The 18,893-nt window shown below is 35.8% G+C and overlaps 1 protein-coding gene across 2 annotated transcripts in view; it reads left to right on the forward strand.

Annotated features, from left to right (window-relative positions):
- Positions 1 to 18,893, forward strand: part of NRIP1 (nuclear receptor interacting protein 1) — an 89,613-nt gene that overhangs the window by 34,565 nt on the left and 36,155 nt on the right. For both annotated transcript variants that reach the window (XM_087418194.1, XM_087418193.1), the window contains one exon: positions 9,456 to 9,576. The gene's annotated coding sequence lies outside the window, so the exon portion shown is untranslated. The remainder of the gene's footprint in view (positions 1 to 9,455; positions 9,577 to 18,893) is intronic.

The raw sequence follows: 18,893 nt of genomic DNA on the forward strand, positions 1-18,893 counted from the left end.
AGGCTTCTTAACTTTTCCCAAATAGTGGCTGCAAAATGGCATCTTATTGTGGTCTTAATTTGCTTTTCTGTGATCACTAATGAGGTTGAACATCTTTTCATGTGATTATTCACTATTGGTCTTTTTCTTTCACAAAATGCTTTTTATGTCTTTTGTCCATTACGTACTTAAAACTATACATTAAATGCATTTAGTTTTTATATTTTTAAATTTTTAAATAAGACACTTACAGAAAAGTTGCAAGTACAATAAAGAAGAAATTTTTTTCTTCTGAAGATTTGATTTGATGTCCCATCACCCCTGAATAAACGAGTATATATTTTCTACAAACAAGGACATTGTCCTATAAACCACAATAAAACCAGCAAAATCAGGAAATTAACATCGATGCGTTACTGTCATCTAATCCTCAGATCTCATTCAATTTTTACAAGTCGTCCCAGTAATGTCCTTTATAGCAAAAGGATCCAGTTTCGAATCACGCCTTGCATTTTACTTGTAACATCTTTTTAGGCTCCTTCAATCTGGAACAGTTCTTCAGTCTTTGACTTTCAAGACCTTGGCACTTTTGAAGACTATATAGGCCAGTTATTCTATAGACTGTGCTTTTCTTTAGGTTTGCCTGCTGTTTCCTAATGATTAGATGCAAGTTATGAAATTTTTGGCAGGAATATCACAGATATTATGCTGTCTTACCTTTGTATTTTATCAGGTGGCACACAATTTTCATTTTGACCCATTACTGTTGATGTTCACTTGGATTACTTGATTAAGATCGTGTTTGTCAGGTTTCTCTACTGTGACATTACTCATTTTCCCTCTGTAATTAATAATTATTTTGTGTGGAGATGCTTTGAAACTATGTACGTATCCCCTTCCTGATCAAACTTTATTTAATTAATTGATTTATCTGTATCAGTGTGAGTTCATGATTCTGTATTTTATTCAGTGAGCTATAACACATTACTATTGTTACTTATTTTGATGCTCGTCTTGCCCTGAGTTAGCCAGTGGGATCCCTTTCAAGTTGGCCTCTGTGTTCTTTTGACATGTCATTCATCACTCATACTGCTGCCTGCAATTTCATTCCCACACTAGAGTTAAATCACATTTTCTGCCTTTTTTGTACCTCCTTCCTCAAGAGTGAGAAACTTGCCTACCATGAACGTAAATTTATTTACTTTTTTGATCAGTCTCACTGTATGTAGTCAATCTGCCATATCCATTGCACCCATCCCCCCAAATTCTATTTGAGCTTCAAAGACCCTTCACATGGAAGCCCTCCTCACTCTACTTGGACTCACGTTGCACAGCGTGGTGCATCGTTTTGTGGGCACCCTCCTCCCCCTGCTTGGGCAATGACACCCAGTGTTCACCCCACACCACCCTTCCAGAGCTTGGGCTCTGACTCCCTCCACTCCACTGTGGGCACCCACCTCATTCTGCTCAGGCTCTGACAGAATGCCTCGCTGCATTTTGCCCATTTTTGATTAAAATGTTATAGAATACATGTACACACACACCCATATTCTGTATATCAAAATCTTTTTTGGCAATGTGCTTTGTGACGTTATAGTTAATCTTTTCATTTTTCTTTGTTGTATTTGTTGATGAATAGAAGTTTTTAATTATAATACAGTTGAATTTATTAATCATATACTTTATAGTTAGCCCTTTCTGTCTGAGGAAAATCTTCCCTACTCTGAGTTCATAAAGATATTCTCTTGTATTTTATTTTTAAAATATTAAAGACTTGCCTTCTCTACTTAAAGTTTTAATCCCTCTGGAGTTTATTTTTTATATGTTGTATAGTAGGGATCAATTTCTCTTTGTTCCCCAAATGAATAACCAGTTGTTTCAACACTGTTGAATGATTCCTGCTTTCTTCAATGATCTGCAGTGCAACTTTTGTCAAATATCATTTTCCGTATGTGTGAAGGACTGTTTCTTCTTCAGCAGTCAGTGTCTCTTTTCCAGGAGCACACTAAGTTACTTGGTACAGCTTTATAATAAGACTCAGTATAGGGAGGGCAAGGTCCCTATTGTATTCTTTTTTGGTCAGATGACTTGTCTGTTATGGGCTTTTACTGCTCCACTGTAAATTTTAGAATCAACTTGTAAAACCTTTTGGATTTCGATTGGCATTGCCTTAAATGTGTTGGTTCAATTTGGGGAGAATTGTCATTTTTTGGTATTGAGTCTTTCTATCATGAACATGGTATGTCATCCCATTTATTTAGGTTGTATTTAGTGTCTTCTAAAATATTTTCTCTGTATAGAACTTGCAGTATTTGCAAGTTACTTTTATTCATTAGGTATATTTTGTTGGATATTTTTTAAATGTTATTTTCTGTTCATTATTGGTATGTAAAAATACAGTTGATTTTTAAAAAGTGATTTATATTTAACCACAATGAATTGATGCTAACAAATCTGTTCAGATAAATGTGAGACATGCTCAAAAGCAGATAAGTTAGATTAGAAGTCCAGATTTTCACCCTGAAATTACTTTTGGTGTTTTAATAAATACTAGACGAATAGTCATCTTTTTTTTTCCAGCTTTATTGAGATATAATTCACATACAATAAAATTCATCCATTTAAAGTGTTCTTTATAGTCACACACAGGTGTGCAACCAACACCACCATCTAACTTTTGAACATTTTTATGACCCTAAAAAGGAACCCCATACCCATTAGGAGTCACTCCCCATTCCCATCCTTCCCCCACCCCGCCCTAGGCAACTACTAATCTGTTTTCTCTCTCTGAATTTGCCCATTCTGGGCATTTCACATAAATGAAATCATACAATACATGGTTTTGTGTGACTGGCTTCTTTTACTCAGCATGATAATTTTCAAGGTTTGTCTGTGTTGTAGCATATATCAGTACATGCTGATGTACATTTTAAGGCTGAATAATATTCCATCGTGTTGGATATATCACATTTTGTTTACCCCTTCATCAGTTGATGGACACTTAGTTTGTTTCTAGTCTTTGGCTGTTATGAATAATTCTGTTATGAACATGCATATACAGATTTTTGTGTGGACATAAGTTTTCATTTCCCTTCTGTTCATACTTAGGAGTAAGAATTTCTGGGTAGTAGGTTAACTCTGTGTTTAACTTTTTAAAGAACTGCCAAACTGTTTTCCTTAGCAGTTGTACCATTTTACATTTCCACCAGCAGCATATAAGAGAGGTGAATAGTCATGTTAAGTCTACTTTTGCATTCTCTAAAGAGTAATTGTTATACATTAAGCTTATCTTAAATTATGATTATTTTTTTAAATAGAGAAATGGCAACTTATTTTACATCAGATTCATTTTAAAGCAATTTATGATTCTGTAAAGAGTATATCTTTTTTTATTTTTTTACAGCCTTATTGAGGTACAATTTACATGCTATACAATTCACTCATTGTAAGTGTTCATTTTGATGATTTTGACTCAATTTATTCAGATGTGCAGCCATCACCACAGTCCAGTTTTAGAGCATTTTCATCACTCCACAGAGTTCCTTCATGCTCGTTGCAGTCAATTTCTGCTTCCTTCTCCTGTTCTAGGAAATGATCTGCTTTGTCTCCCTATAATTTTGGCTTTTCTAGACATTTCATATATAAATGGAATCATACAAATAGAGTCTTTTGTACCTAGCTTCTTTCACTAAGCGTTATGTTTCTGAGGTTCATGCTTGTTGCATGAATTATTAGTTCATTTCTTTTTTAGTTGCCACTTTATGCTTAGCCCTTCATTACTTGATAGATATTTGGGTTGTTTACAGTTTTTGGCTATGATGATTGATGCTGCAGTGATCATTTGCATGCAAGCTTTGTGTTGACATGTTTTCATTTCTCTTTGGTGGATACCCGGGAGAGAAATCCCTGGGTCATATGGTTAAGTATATAAGTGTATGTTTAACTTTTTAAGAAACTGCCAAACTGTTTTCCAAAGTAGCTATGCCATTTTACATTCTCATCAGCAATGTATGAGGGTTTCAATTTCTGCCTATCCTCCCCAACCTTTGAATTTTTTAGTCTTTTAAAAAAATTATAGCTATTCTAGTGGATGTATAGTAGACTCTCACTGTGGTTTTGTGTTTCTCTAATAAGTAATAATGATGAGCGTCTTTTTGTGTGTTTACTAAACATTCACGGATCTTTGGTGAAATGTCTTGAAATTTTTAGCCCATTTTTAAAAATTGGTTCATTTTCTTATTCTTGATATCTAAGGGTTTTAATATTCTTGATACCATTTCTTTATCGTGTATATGATTTGCAAATGTCTTTTATCTAAACTATGTCTTTTGAAGAATTTGATGAAGTCCAATTATTCGTTTTTTTTTTTTTAATTAGATTGCACTTTTGTTGTCATATTGAAGAAATCTTTCCCTAACTTAAGGGCACAAGATTTTTTCCTTTGCTTTCTTCTAGAAGGTTTGTAGTTTTAGTTCTTACAATTCAAATTATTATCCATTTTGAATTATTATTTTTGTATGTTGTGAGAGAAAGGTTTATACTTATTTATCTGTTTTTGCATGTGAATATCCACCTGTTCCAGCACCATTTATTAAAAAGACTATTCTGTCACCACTGAATTGCCATGGCACATTTGTCAAAAATCAAATTACCGTGAAAGTGAGAATTTATTCTGGGCTCTCTATCCTGTTTCATTATCTATATGTTTATCTCCATGCCAGTATCACACCGTGTTAGTTATTATAGCTTTATAGTCAGTTTTGAAATTAGATAATTTAAGTCTTGCAACTTTAATCTTCTTTTCCAAAATTGTTTTGAATAGTCTAGGTCCTTTATACTTTCATGTATAGTTTAGGATCAATTTCTCCCAAAAAAAAAGCATGATGGGATTTTGGTAGATCAATATGGGGATAATTGCCATCTTAATAAGAATGTATCTTTGTTTATTTAGATCTTTAATTTCCCCTAACAATGTTTTGTAGTTTTCAGTGTACAAGTTTTGCACTTCTTTTGTTAGATTTACTCTTAAGTCTCTTATTCTTTTTGCTACTATTGTGAGTGGAATTTTTTGAATTTTTTTTGGATTATTTATTTCAAGTATATAGAAATGCAGTTAATTTCTGTATATGGATCTTGGATCCTGCAACCTTTCTAACTTTCTTATTTTAGTAGCTTTTTTGTAGACTCTGTAGAGTTATCTACGTAGAAGATAGTGCTGCTTGCAAATGAGGACAGCTTTACCTTCTTTTCCAGTCTGTCTGTGTGTATTTCTTGCCTGATTGCATTGAGTAGACTCGCTGGACCAACGTCGAGTAGTCGTGGCTGGAACAGACATCCTTGTCTTTTTCCCAGTGTTGGAGGGGAAAGCGTTCAGTCTTTCACCATTAAGTGTGGTGTTAGTAGTAGGCATTTGTCCCAGAAAGGAAGAGTTGTTTTCACAGTGAAACAATCAATTAATGTGATATACTTTACTAATAGAATACAGGACAAGAACCCCGTGAGTATCTCAATAGAGATAGATTTAAAAAATCAAGGAAACAGAGAACAAATAAAATCATCAAAGAGTTTAAACAAAGTAAGAGGTAGAGAGGAAGCTACTTTGCATAAAGCGATGAGGAAAAGCTTCTCTGAGGAAATGACATTTAAACTGATATCTAAACAGCCAGAAGGCCCTCCTCATGCAAAGAATACAGTGAAGATAGCTCAGCACTTGGAATGCATTTGTCTGGTTCACTCCATAATGCCAACACCCAGCACAGTGCCCAGCTCCTAGAATTTGTTCAACTAACAAATGGATAGCTTAGTATCGTGCTTTCTTAGCACTGTATTCTGATCATTTTACCATGTCTGTCATTAAATAGTTTTTGAAAACATATATATTTTATTTATTTATTTAGTTTTTGGTGAGGAAGATTCACTCTGAGCTAACATCTGTGCCAGTTTTTCTCTATTTTATATGTGGGTTGCCACCACAGCATGGCTTGACGAGTGGTATAGGTCCATGCCCAGGATCCAAACCCGTAAACCCAGGCTGCCAAAGCTGGGCGTAACAGACTTAACCAGTACGCCACGGGGCCAGCCTCTGAAAACATATATTTTAATGATTGCAAAATATTCTACAATATAATTAGAACAAAGTTATTTAAATGTTTTCTTATTCACAGATATACTTCCTATCTTCATGGTTCAGAACAGATCTGGCACATTCTGTGTCACTGACTTGGATTTAAGGCTAATTTGCCCATTTATTAATATAAAACAATTTTTAAATATTAATCTGTGACAGTAGTTTATTTTTTATCTTTTGCTAATTTTTATTCAAATATTCTTTTAATTTATCTTTCATGCAATCATATGTTTAGCTCAAAAAGATTAAAACAGTGCTTTAATAGAGACCAACCCTTAAAACAAACAGTTCTAGAATGTGGCAAAATATCAGACAAAAATTGTGGGCTCTGGATATTTTTAACTCTTTACGTGGAAAATGTAGACCCATGAACTTCATGTACCATTGCCACATGTTTTGTACTACCTAAATTGAGACCATTGTAGGTAAATAGTACTAGAGAAAAGTCAGGATTTATGTTCCAGAGAATTGCCAAGGCCTCGTCTTTGTTTCAAGTAAAGTATGCCAGAGTTTGAATTCCATTTTAAGCTCTTATTAATTTTGTGATTTGGGGTAATTTAAACTCAGTTTCCTCATCTGTAAAATGGCGGTGTGAATAGTCATCTCACAGGGTTATTTTAAAGATCATGTATGTAAAGGGTTTAGCACAGTGTGTGACACACAGTAACAGCCCAGTAAACGAGAGCTGGCTGTCGTACCTTTTAAGTCTCGCGTAGGCCTGGGAGTATTGCTAGGAGTGGGAGCTGTAAGGGTTCCTATGCTTCAGGGCCTTACCAGCACTTACTGACCAGCTTATTAGTAATGTTCCTCTGAAGATGTTTACTTTTACTCTTGAATGTGCCTTGTTTGGAGACCCTTTTTTTTTTTTTTTCTTTGGAGGACCAGCCCTGAGTTAACATCCAATGCCAATCCTCCTCTTTTCTTTTTGCTGAGGAAGACTGGCCCTGGGCTAACATCCGTGCCCATCTTCCTCCACTTTATATGGGACGCCGCCACAGCATGGCTTGCCAAGTGGTGCGTCGGTGCGCGCCTGGGATCCGAACCGGTGAACCCCGGGCCGCCCGCAGCGGAGCGCGAGCACTTAACTGCTTGCGCCACCGGGCCAGCCCCTGGAGACCCTTATCTGCACATGTACCAAAAAAGATTTGGCCCAAAAGTTGGTATTTTAAAGTACCATTAAGTTAGATCTTTTGACATCAACTTGTAGGTCACTATTTGTAGCATTCATAAATATAGTTATGGCTAGTTTCTTGTTCCAACTTTAAAATAAAAGGTCATACTTTTTTATTTTCCAAGAAGGAAAGAAATGTAATTGAAAACTGAACAATTAAATTCTACTTGAATTTCAATGGTTCAGTAGGTAATGTTGACAAGGAGCAAGGTTGCCTTGGGTATAGCTTCTGAGAGTGGGGATTAGGGACTTAGGAAATTCCCAAGGTCCCTGGCACATTCTAATAGGAATGCTAATATGATTGCAAATATGGTTATTTTTTAAGTTCCTGTGTAAATTACTGCCTTGTAGTTAAAAATAAATCAGGAAAAGAGATTGTTCCCTACTCCTCTTAGAATTCCTATCAGAATTTATAGTCAAGGCCCAATTGGATTCTAAGATCTATAATTTTGGGGCATGACACTTAAACTAGCCTGCTCATTGTCTGTTTCCGCTTTATAGAATGGGATAATGCCTTCTCTGCTTGTTTCACTAAGTTATGAAGATCAAATGAGGTCATGTCCGTGAAAGCGCTTTGTAACTGGTAAAGCAAGTAGCTTACTGATTATTACTCCAGTTCATCCTGTCAGACCTGCCCTCTTCTCACTACTGTTTGGTAGGTCGCTGGTGGGGGTGACATGATAGCCTGGAGCTCTGTAATGTGCACCACCTCTTAGGAGTATGTCTCTTGTACTAGGGAGTGGGCAGTGGTAGACTGTTGGCTACTTTCATGTTTTAATTTGTTTTATTTATTACAAAAGTAATACACGTTTATTGTAAAGAAACTAGAAAATATAAATCATCAAAAAAGGGAGAATAAAAATTAACCTCTAAATGCAGAAGTAGTTGCTACATTTATTTTGTATACCTTTGAAACAAAAATTCAGTTATACTGAACATGTATATGTTTAATTATACTGACCAATGTTTTGTTTCCTGTTTTTATCACTTAATATATAATGTTATATGGAATTATATACTATAATTATATGATATTTTAATGGATACATAGTATCCTGTCATGTAATATATCATAATTTGACTAGTCCCAAACTTCTTATTTTGACATTTAATGGCTGTTTTTAAATTTTTTACTGTTAGAAGTAAATAATGGATATAATGCCATTCTCATTTCTTTTTCATTAGGATAAATCCTAGACTTGGAACTGCTACATTAAGAAGCATTTAACATTTTAAGAAATTTGATTTTTTTTTTACAGCTTTATTGAGGTGTAATTGACATATAGTAAACTGCACATATTTCAGGTGTACAATTTGATAAGTTTTGACATATGTATACAACCATGAAACCATCACCACAATTAAGATAATGCCTTTTTGTAATCCCTCCTTCCTGTACCTTCCTCCCCCTCCATCCCCAGGCAACCACTGATCTGTTTTCTCTCCCTGTAGATGAATGTGCATCTTCTACAGTTTTATGCAAATAGAATGACACACTGTGTATTCTTTTTTGTCTGGCTTCTTGCACTCAGCATAATCATTTTGAAATTCACCCATGTTGTTTATATCAATAGTGTATCTTTCTTTGTTGCTGAGTAGTAAATATTCCATTGTATGGATATATCATAATTTATTCACCTATTGATAGGCATTTGAGTTGTTTCAAATTTTTGGCTATTAAAACTAAAGCTGCTTTGGACATTGGTGTTACAAGTCTTTTTATGAACATAAGGCAATTTCTACTGGAATGGTTACATAGGTAGTATTTTGAAAGTATTAAGAAAAAGCTTAATATGAAAGAAACTGTAGCTGTTTTTTTTCCTTTTTTTGGAAATATACCTATGGGAGAATTGTTAGAGGTAACTTAATTGAATTAATTTGACAGAAATTTGAAATTAGCAAAGGTTAATAAGTGCATCCTGGCAACTATAAACCTTTATCACAGTTTTTTTTGAAGAACTGCTTTTAAGTAAATATATTGTCTAGAAAGCAAAGATCTGTTGCTTTCCTTTAATGAACAATTGATATTTCATAAACAATCCATAATTCTCTGTCAAATGACTTCTACATGAAACTTCAACAAGAAAAGGTATTGGGGAAAGTTTATGGAACTTCACAAAAAGTATTTTAGAATCTGGTTTGGAATAGATGCCAAACTATCTTTTTCCTCTTCTTAAGATGCATACTGGACTGAAGAAGGAGTGGGGAATCTGAAGACTTCAGATGACATCAGAGCTACTTCTCAGCAGCCCTCTCAATTTCCTTTCTCAGAAAGCAGAGACCCAAACTTTGGAGATAGGTGGTGAGATTATTTTTCCTGAGTTCCTAAGTCTTCTTAATCATCATTATTTTAATATATTTCAGACAATCCTTTCTTAGTTATAAATTAGCTGTATTCACCAGATTTTTATTTTGTGTTTTATTTGCACAAAGTATTTCATTTAGACAATGTGGTTTTAAAAAAAAGTGAATAAGATACAATTCTATAGTTAAGGAACTTACAGGGAAAGGATAAATATAGTAATATTTAATCAAACAGTAGAAAGAGATTAAATGCCATAAGAAAGACACAAAAAATATTCTTGAGAATTCAGAGGTGTAGATTGCTTTTGGAGAGAGGGATTGGGAAACTTGAAATAAGAAATAGTATTTGTGTTGATGGTACCTAATTTGTTTTTACCAAAAATCAGTGAAAATGGACAGTTAATACAACAACCTGAAATAGCAATCCGATTTCAGATAAAAAGTTAATTACTGTTTTGAGAAAAATAGAAGCATGTTTGATTATTGTGGGTTTATTATAGTCTAAGGCAATGATTACTTTTTGAATTATATAAAATGGTTACCTCTTACAGGGCAAGTATTATATTAGCATTTCTGAGAAATGATAAAATAATTAACATAAGTAACTGGGCAGTGCAACAGAAAGAGATGAGTGAGTAGTTAATTCTAGTTGGATTAACACTCCTGTTTTCTAGTATAGGTGCAACCTAAATGAATTTGTCATGTCTTAATCTCTTGGACTTATGCTGCTTATGCCTGGGCAAAAGCACTCCAAGAAAACAGGGAAGAGACACTGATTGATTATTGTGCTCATAATTAGATGTGAAGAGTTCACTTTCAGTTCGCTAGCTGAAAACACTGGTTGGAAGAGAGAGCAGATAGAATATCCTAAAATTCATGGTGTTTTCATGGACCGTGTTTCAAAAGGGAATGGCCACTTTGAGCCAAATTTGTTCTTTCCTGAATATGGTTGACGCAGTGATAATACGAACTCCTTTTTCTTCACTATTCTGATTATATTAAGAAAACCCAGTGATGAACTTTTTATTTTAATCATTCTACTTATCTTTTATTTTAATCACTCTGCTTATCCTTTCTGGTAATTTCAGCAAGAAAATCTTTAAAACATTATATTTATTAAATAAAAACACTATAAAATTATTAGTAATTATTTGGTTGCCAGTCATTCTTCATATATTCATATATTATTTTTTCCTCTAAATTGAGATTTTAAATCAACCAGATTTTTATTTATAAATACTAAGAAATCTTTCATTCAGGTATAATTATGTGTTAATGACTGTTTGATAGTCTGAAATCTGCTTTTATATTTGATAAGACATAGTTGATATTGAACCCCAATTCTCAACTTTTATTTTTGTTAAAATGAAAATTATAACCATGCATATTCTTGTGACCCGCAAGATGTAATTAGTTTGTTGTTGTTTTTAATTTGTAAACACCCTTGTTTTACCACGTAACCAACAACCACTTACACCAGTTGGATAAATAAATCATGGATAGCCAGCTGGTAAATATACTAGCCAATAAGTTGTCCTTTAAAAATGATCAAATTTACATCTTTCTCCCAGATAGAAAAGATGACAGGTTATTTAGAATGTGCAGTGAACAACTTTGAAACCATATAAAAATGAATTGTTAGTGATTATCTATATTATTTACATATATTTAAAAATGTTTCAAGATTTTAAAAGTGAATATGTTGTGTATGTTTTCTGAAATGTGGTTAGTTAAACAATTTTTCCATGTGAATGAGGAGCCCATGGTCACATAAGTTTGGCGAAGTCGAGTAGTAATATCTTTTCAGTACGCCTTCCATTAGCCAGTGGACTGTCAATCTCCAAAAGGAGGATCTTGTATATATCTCAGGAGCTAGTGTTCAGTAGAATACAGTTGAAGACTTGGAACTAATATATTTCATGAGGTTTTCCTGGAGTTTGTCTGTCATACAGCTATACTCCAAAAACAGTGACGCTGTGTTTTTAAGTATAGTAATGTCCTTCTAAATGGCCGAAGAGGGTGATTAGAAAATAAAGGAAAAGAATTTGATGAAATGAATATAGCAAACCACATAAAGCATGAAGTGTTTATAAAGCTCCTTGGTGTCTGAGGCCAGATTTCCCTTGCTCACTTGTTAGCTCCCCCTTTTGAAAGAAGTAGTCATCCCATATAACTAACAAAATAAAAGCACTCTTTATCGTATTTCATAGGACTCCAAAAGCTTTCCGTGCTCTATCTCGGAGTGTAACATTTATTATCTAATTTTGATAAATATTGATAATACAAAAAACACTGAATATCTCAGGTAGAATTAGATAATTGACCATAAATCAATTTAGCTTAAACGCTTGAATGTACTGATTTTCTCACTAAATGGAATTTTTATTGTTATATCTCATGATTTCTCATTGGGAAGAGTTCTTCATTGTACATTTTTTTTCTAGTTCAATTAAATTGATGATTATTTCAACATATGTCTTGAGTGCTAGAACTTTTATATCAGATACAGAAGTATCTGTGTGAAGAGAGAAAAGTGGCCAGTGATTCAGCTGGTTCTAACAGACTGGGTTGCCAGGTTGGTAAAGTGAGGCTAATTGTCTACATGGAATGCCTTCCCCAGACTTTAAAAAACACTTCTCAAAGTAATGTTTTTAATTTAAGAAATAACACTTTGAAAACGTGTTTGAACTTCTACACAAAGTTTTCAGTGAGAACACGGTACTGTGAAACCAAGATCAATCCAGAATCTGGGTGAGTCATTTAGTTGGGATTAACTGCAGTAAACTAACTTGGCCATCTCAGTGACTTCATGAACAGCCTGGCAGGAAAATTGGGATGCTGAGCTCAAATGAAGCCTTGGTAGTTTCCAACACTGCTCCACCTATTCCTCAGTCCCCCTTCCCACGCCAGCATCTCGTTCAGACTTCATTCCTCACCTGGAGTGCCTGTGTTGCTAGGCCTCCTTACTTCTGTCCTTGTCCCCGTCTCGCACAGCCGTGAGATCTTCCTAAAACTCCAATTTGCTTGTGTCACTTCAGACTTCATTCCTCACCTGGAGCGCCTGTGTTGCTAGGCCTCCTTACTTCTGTCCTTGTCCCCGTCTCTCACAGCCGTGAGATCTTCCTAAAACTCCAATTTGCTTGTGTTACTTCTCTGAGCAAAATAATTCAGCGATCCCAATAGCATCAAGATGGTGGAAAAGTAATAGGCCTTTCTTAATCAGTCCTAATCACTGTTAAAATTGGAAACATTAATATAATTAACATTTTTCTGAATTTAGTGTCTTTAAAGAATTGATTTTCCTTGTCTTTTACTTAATACCTTAATTGATACAACTAACATCATTTTGGGAGGAAAATTCCCCACTATACCAACCCTCCATGTCAACTCCGTTGTTTTCTTTCCCATGAAAGGTTTCAAAGGAAATAATTAACGTGTTGATCAAAGTGTCAATTCACTTTCTCTTACACAAACTCTGGTCTTTTTCACTTAAATTAACTGTGGTGAACCTGATATGCTCCGTGATTTCTCTGCTACATTTGCCTTTCAGCCACGTGGCACATGGTTTGCACGTCTGAAATTAGTGTGATTCTAACAGTAGAGCTTATTATGCAGTTTATTTAGATAACTAGAATTTCCCCATTCTGGATTAGACATATACTAGTCATTTTCAGACCTCGTTTATTCTCTTTTTTGCATCTACTTTAGAAAATAGTTGGTAGTACAACCTGTGCCAACTTCTAGCTTGAGCTTTTATCTTCTGCTCTAGCCACTCCTACCGCCATCTTGCGGCTTGTTCTCTGAGCTTCTCAAAATAGCTGTGGTGGGGGCCGCCCGGTGGCGTGGTGGTTTAGTTTGCCTGCTCTGCTTCCATGGCCCAGGGTTCGAGGGTTCGAGGGTTCGGATCCTGGGTGTGGACCTACACACCGCTCATCAAGCCCTGCTGTGGCAGCATCCCATACGTAAATAGAGGTAGATTGGTAACAGATGTTAGCTCAGGGCTAATCTTCCTCACCCCCCACCAAAAAAATACCTGTGGCGAAGGACCAGTTTTTGATTGTTTTCACTTCGTTTTTTAAATAAATTACTTTCGTTGTACTTTTAAAAAGCTTATATCTATGACAGATTGGAAATTAAGAAATTATAAATCCAAATCTTTCATTTGTCTAAATTCAACAGACATCAAATTACTTTGTCAAATTCTTCCCTACTGGGGCTGATACTCCTGCCACCGCCTAAAGGATGTATTTTAGCTGCTTTTCCAATTGGCAAAGCCTTGATTATTGCTGGAGTCGATTCACAGGCCACCTCTGTGGAGTGCCTTTACTAAGAACAGTGTCTCCTGCCTTTTCACCTTCTTCTTCCCAAGAATCTGCCCTTCCATGCTTCTTCCATGTAGTTCATGCCTTTTCTTAGTAGTTTCTCACTATGGTGCTGATTATATTTTTCCTGACAGGATTGTGAGCCCACTAAGGGCTGGTTTGTCACTTAGCTGTCCTTCCATCATCAGCTCTCAACACATAACAGCTTCTTTATAAATATATGTGGATTTGTTACTTCTTGTATGGTAAGTTCAGAATAGTAGTGATGTGCAAAGATGGGAGATATTTCGTATCTCCTTCAGTCTACTAATGTTTTTAAAAAGGTCATTTTTTTCTTTCCCCACCTGGGTCTTGGAGACGTTTCTGCATAGAGAACAGTATTTATCTGGCATAGCTATAGTGTGAATTCTTGAAAAATTAGAAAGTAGAGATTTTGTTTGAAAATCAGAACCAAGTTTGCACTTCTTGACTCTCTATTTTAGTGGATCAGCAGCAGTTCTCAAACTTTTTGGTCTCAGGACCCCTTTATACTCAAATTATTTTATTAAAAATAAGAGAGTTTTGTTTATGAGGGTCATATCAACCAATATTTGCCATATTAGAAATTTAAACTGAGAAAATTTTAAAACACAAGAATATATAGGATGCATCTCATTAGCCACCAGTGCAGTGGCGCCTATCATGTAGCCTCTGGACAACCCCATTGTACACTCATGAGAGAGAGAGACAAAAAAGCAGATAACAGTTTGATATTATAAAAGTAGTCTTGACTTCATCTGCCTCCTGAATGGATCATGGGGACCTTTGGGGTCCCTGGACCACACTTGGAGAATTGCTGCTTTACAGGAATTTACTTGTCTAATTGCCAACAAAATATTCTGTATTTTTATTTCAATAATGTTATAACCTAACTTTGTGGATTAGTAAATTGTTTGTTTTTTTTTAATATCTGCAAGGCTTATCATATTACCCACCCTTCTATTAATGTCTAGACATAGAATGTGCTGGAACCTATTACCGGTGTTGGCTTGGCAGCTATAAGACAGAGATGCTTACTCAAGGAGAAGTCATTTTATTTGTGGATACTTGGTAAGGTCATTCCTAGTTGTGCCCTGTCAGTACCCTGGCTTTCAAGTGCTAGCCCTGTTCATGACTTGTGAACCTCCAAGTACTTCTCCTGTGATGATTCTTTTTACTCCAGAGGGTTTGGAGGTTTGGTCATTTTCTTAGTGATAACAGAGTAAAGTATATTTCTTCTTAGGGGGAGTGAGAAGTCTTCTCTTCAGAATGTTTGCTTCTTCTCTCCTTTGTTTGACCTTCCCCTCCACTTACCACAACCCGATCCCTGATGCTGGCTCTCTTTTTCTAAAAGCACAGTCTGCTCTCTGGCAGATAGTTACTTGGCCCTAGTGACTCCTGTTCTTTTCACTCCCTGCCCTCTTACCTTGGCTGATATTCTGTTAAATTCTTTCTGAAGTCTTAGCAGGACAGTCAGTCTCTAGAGTATTTGACAACTCTCTTCAAATTACATGGGGACTGGGTCTTCCCAGAGAGTTCTGGAATTGCATTGTGTACCTGTCAGCTGCATGGGAATACCAAGATGGCTGCTCGTGCAGACTTAAATCACTGACAGCTCAGGGTTCTTTTTACTCAGTCTTTTTATTGTGTGATGGTGTCATGGTGTGGACTGTAGTTTAGGGACTTACCATTATAAGTGATACACTAGAGGCGTGAAGCTGATAGACTGTTGGGGACTTGTTTTTTAATTCTGTGTCTAAAACATAGTAGAAACTCAATAAATGTTTGCTGAGTTAATTTTATTCTCATTAGTGTTGATAAAACTCACAGCTCCAGCAACCACATCATGGTTGAACCTAGACATCTCTCTCTTATAGCCAAGGAAAATATGCCCTCACACTGTTCTGAAAAGGTACATGTTGCTGCCTCACTAAGCAAAATCCTTACCTGATACTTAATGAACATTGTTATTTGAAATGTATAGAGTTCAGATCCCCAACAGAATCTGATTCTCTTTGTTAAATACCTCTCCAGGGGTTCTTAGTTTTCTTCAGACTTTGTACAAATCATGTCAATATGGTGTTTTACAAACTTTGGCTTGAGATACAGTAATTATTTTTATCATTTTTTGATTTAATGAATTTGCTATTAAAATACCCTATTTTATAGCACTATTTATGTTATACAAATTAATTTCTAAATATTCAAACCCAGCCTTCATTGTTTTTCAGAGTTGTGTTTTTCTTCAGTTCCTCTGCCCCTGCCTTATTTTGACCATGTTTTCTTCTCTGCACTAATTCGTCTCAGTTTCTTCTCCCCCACAAGCCATCAACAATCCTACAGCTTCTGTTTTTCTTCTTGTTTTTTAACATGCAATTTAATCACACCATTGCCTGTAAACCTTCCACTGCCCACCAGATAAAGGCCAGCTCCTTGGCATGGCCTTGATTCAAAGTCCTTGGTCCCCATTGCATTTCCAGCCTAATCTGCGATCACAGTGGACCACCCCCTTCCTGTATCACACTCAGCTCTTCCCTGCTTTTGAGTGCTATTTCTGTGACCTAGAATGGCTACCATTCTCTTATCCCTGGCCAGCTCTCCCTCATTTTTTTCACCATCACCGACCACCACCTAAGGCACATACACATGTGAACTGAAAACCTAGTTACTGCCCACTCTCTGTTCCTAGAGCACTTTTTACAGACTTTAGCCATAGCATTTAGCACAGTATATACTCGTCTCCTTATGCACAGTCACTAAAGAAGAAATTCACATGTACTGTTCACTCCTGTGTGTGTGTGTTATCTACTTACTAGGGATTACTTTACCCTCTCCTGCCCCATTCAGGAAGCCATATCTGAATTCAAGGGAGTGAACGTGTGGTTGTTACTCAGCATAATCTTACAGTTACTTAGTCTATTTTTTTCACAGGGCATAATTTGCAACCTATTGGACCTTAATAAATTCTATATCTTACACTAAATGCTCTTTACGACCACTCGTGACATACCTTGTGTCTGATGATGACAAACCAACATGTTGTAGGTGGAGATACACTGATTTTAGGGTATTGCATTTTATGTATTACAGCCGTTTGTTCCCATAGACCATTTTTTGAGAGCTATAGCTACTAAATTAAACTTTGAGAGCATTGCCAGGGAACACACACACTCTCTGCCGGCATTAATACCTTCTCTTTTGACCCATGCACTGAAAATACTACAACACAGTGACAAAACGTCATGCTGATTTCCTATAACAAGACTGAGATGGCTTTATCTTGCTTTACTTATGTTCACTTGCACTATTCTGATTTTTTCCTCCTCTTAACAGTGTATCCATCATGTTAGGAATAAGGAATTTAGTAAACATATGGTGTAATTTTCTTCACCTATTGTAATTTTAGTAAGCTATATGTAATATCCATGAAGTTGGTGACTTTATCTAAAAGCTTATGCTTTAAAAAAAAAAGAAAAAGAAAATTCTAGAAATGAATGTTGATGGAAATACTTCCTTAGTTCTAATCTATCACTGTGCTACAAATCTAGAAGATAAATAGAGCTTTAAATTTACATTCACTACGCTAAAATATGGTCAAGAAAAAAATTGACCCGAATTCTTTAGTAAGTGCAATGGGAGGGTTTAGTTTTGAGGACTAATAGTGGCCCCATCCTTTGTGACTGCTGCTTACATAATTTGTTATGAAAGAATGCTTCTAGGTAAACCATCTCTCCAGAACGCTTGTGATTTGTTCCATTCTGCTTGGGAAGGGTTAAGAGGAGACAACATCCTGTCAAAGACCTTGTTTTTAATTTTGCTTCTCACACTGGCACAGATCCTGCTAAGAGCAGCCCAGATTAGTTCGGAAAACCTTTGAAGAGATTTAAGATGTCCTTCAGCCAGTTTGAAGGTTTTTGTCTTGCAAATCCAGTACAAGGACGCCTGCAGGCATCTCGACCCTTGCTGTGCTGCTGATGCAGCTCAAGGTCACACTAACCCGCCCTGTGACATTCAACAACAAAAAAAATTATGCAGTGAAACTGCTTCAGCGTTCAGCCAACCAACAACTTCCTTTAGTGAGGAACTGAGGAAGAAGTCTTTTTCCCCCCTTTTTCTTTTTTGGGGGGCTCTGTGAATTTTTGCTGTAGGAAATAATCCTGGATTTCTTGTATGTGTGATGACAAGGTCATTTCTTAATTAGAACACATGTAAAGAACAAAGCTAAATGGCTTCAAAACAGCTTTGTAGTTGATGGAGAGGATTTAAATTATTTAAAGAGATAGTCACCCATGTATGATGGAAGCTGAATTCTAAGGGCATTAACTCCTTCATTCCTATCTACTTGCCATTTCTTTCCTTGAATTCCTTGTCTCACTTTAGAAGGTTGCATTCTAAACTTAAGAAAATTTGTAAATGCCCATTTTTTTAAAGGGTGAAACATAATTTATAAATCAAATTCTCAGATAAACTTTTAATGGAGAAGTTTTCTCCCCATAACATTTATCTCCTGGAAATTTTATCTACTGGCTTGACGCAGGGACTAGGAATTATGAACTTTTCCCTGTGGCAATTGTGATCTAGTTGTAATGTGTCAGGGGGATGAATAAAGTGCTTCTTTGTTGCCTCACTGCTTTCTCACCTTTACCCATTTGTGATTTAGGATTCTAGTGGGGCGATGACCCCTGCTGCTTTAGAAATTCTAGCACTGATCAGGCAGGTTTTTCAACTTTCAAAGGATTGGTTTAGGAAGACACATGCTTTGTTCTAAGGAAAAAAAAATAATTTTAGTTTAAAATGGACTTTAAGAAAGTTGTTTCTGAACATACATCACTTTTTTGAAGAAACAATGAAGCCATGTCCATAAACGCTTAGTAGCCATATTGGATTCCCTCTCCTTTGTGGGGCTTGTTTCCCCATCTTGTCCCTCCTTTGTTGCCTGCGAGGGCTCCCTACCAGACATTAGTTGGATAGA

Source organism: Ceratotherium simum, chromosome 27, assembly GCF_057802395.1.
Source record: "Ceratotherium simum simum isolate JZ-2026a chromosome 27, ASM5780239v1, whole genome shotgun sequence".
NCBI classification, from domain to species: domain Eukaryota; kingdom Metazoa; phylum Chordata; class Mammalia; order Perissodactyla; family Rhinocerotidae; genus Ceratotherium; species Ceratotherium simum.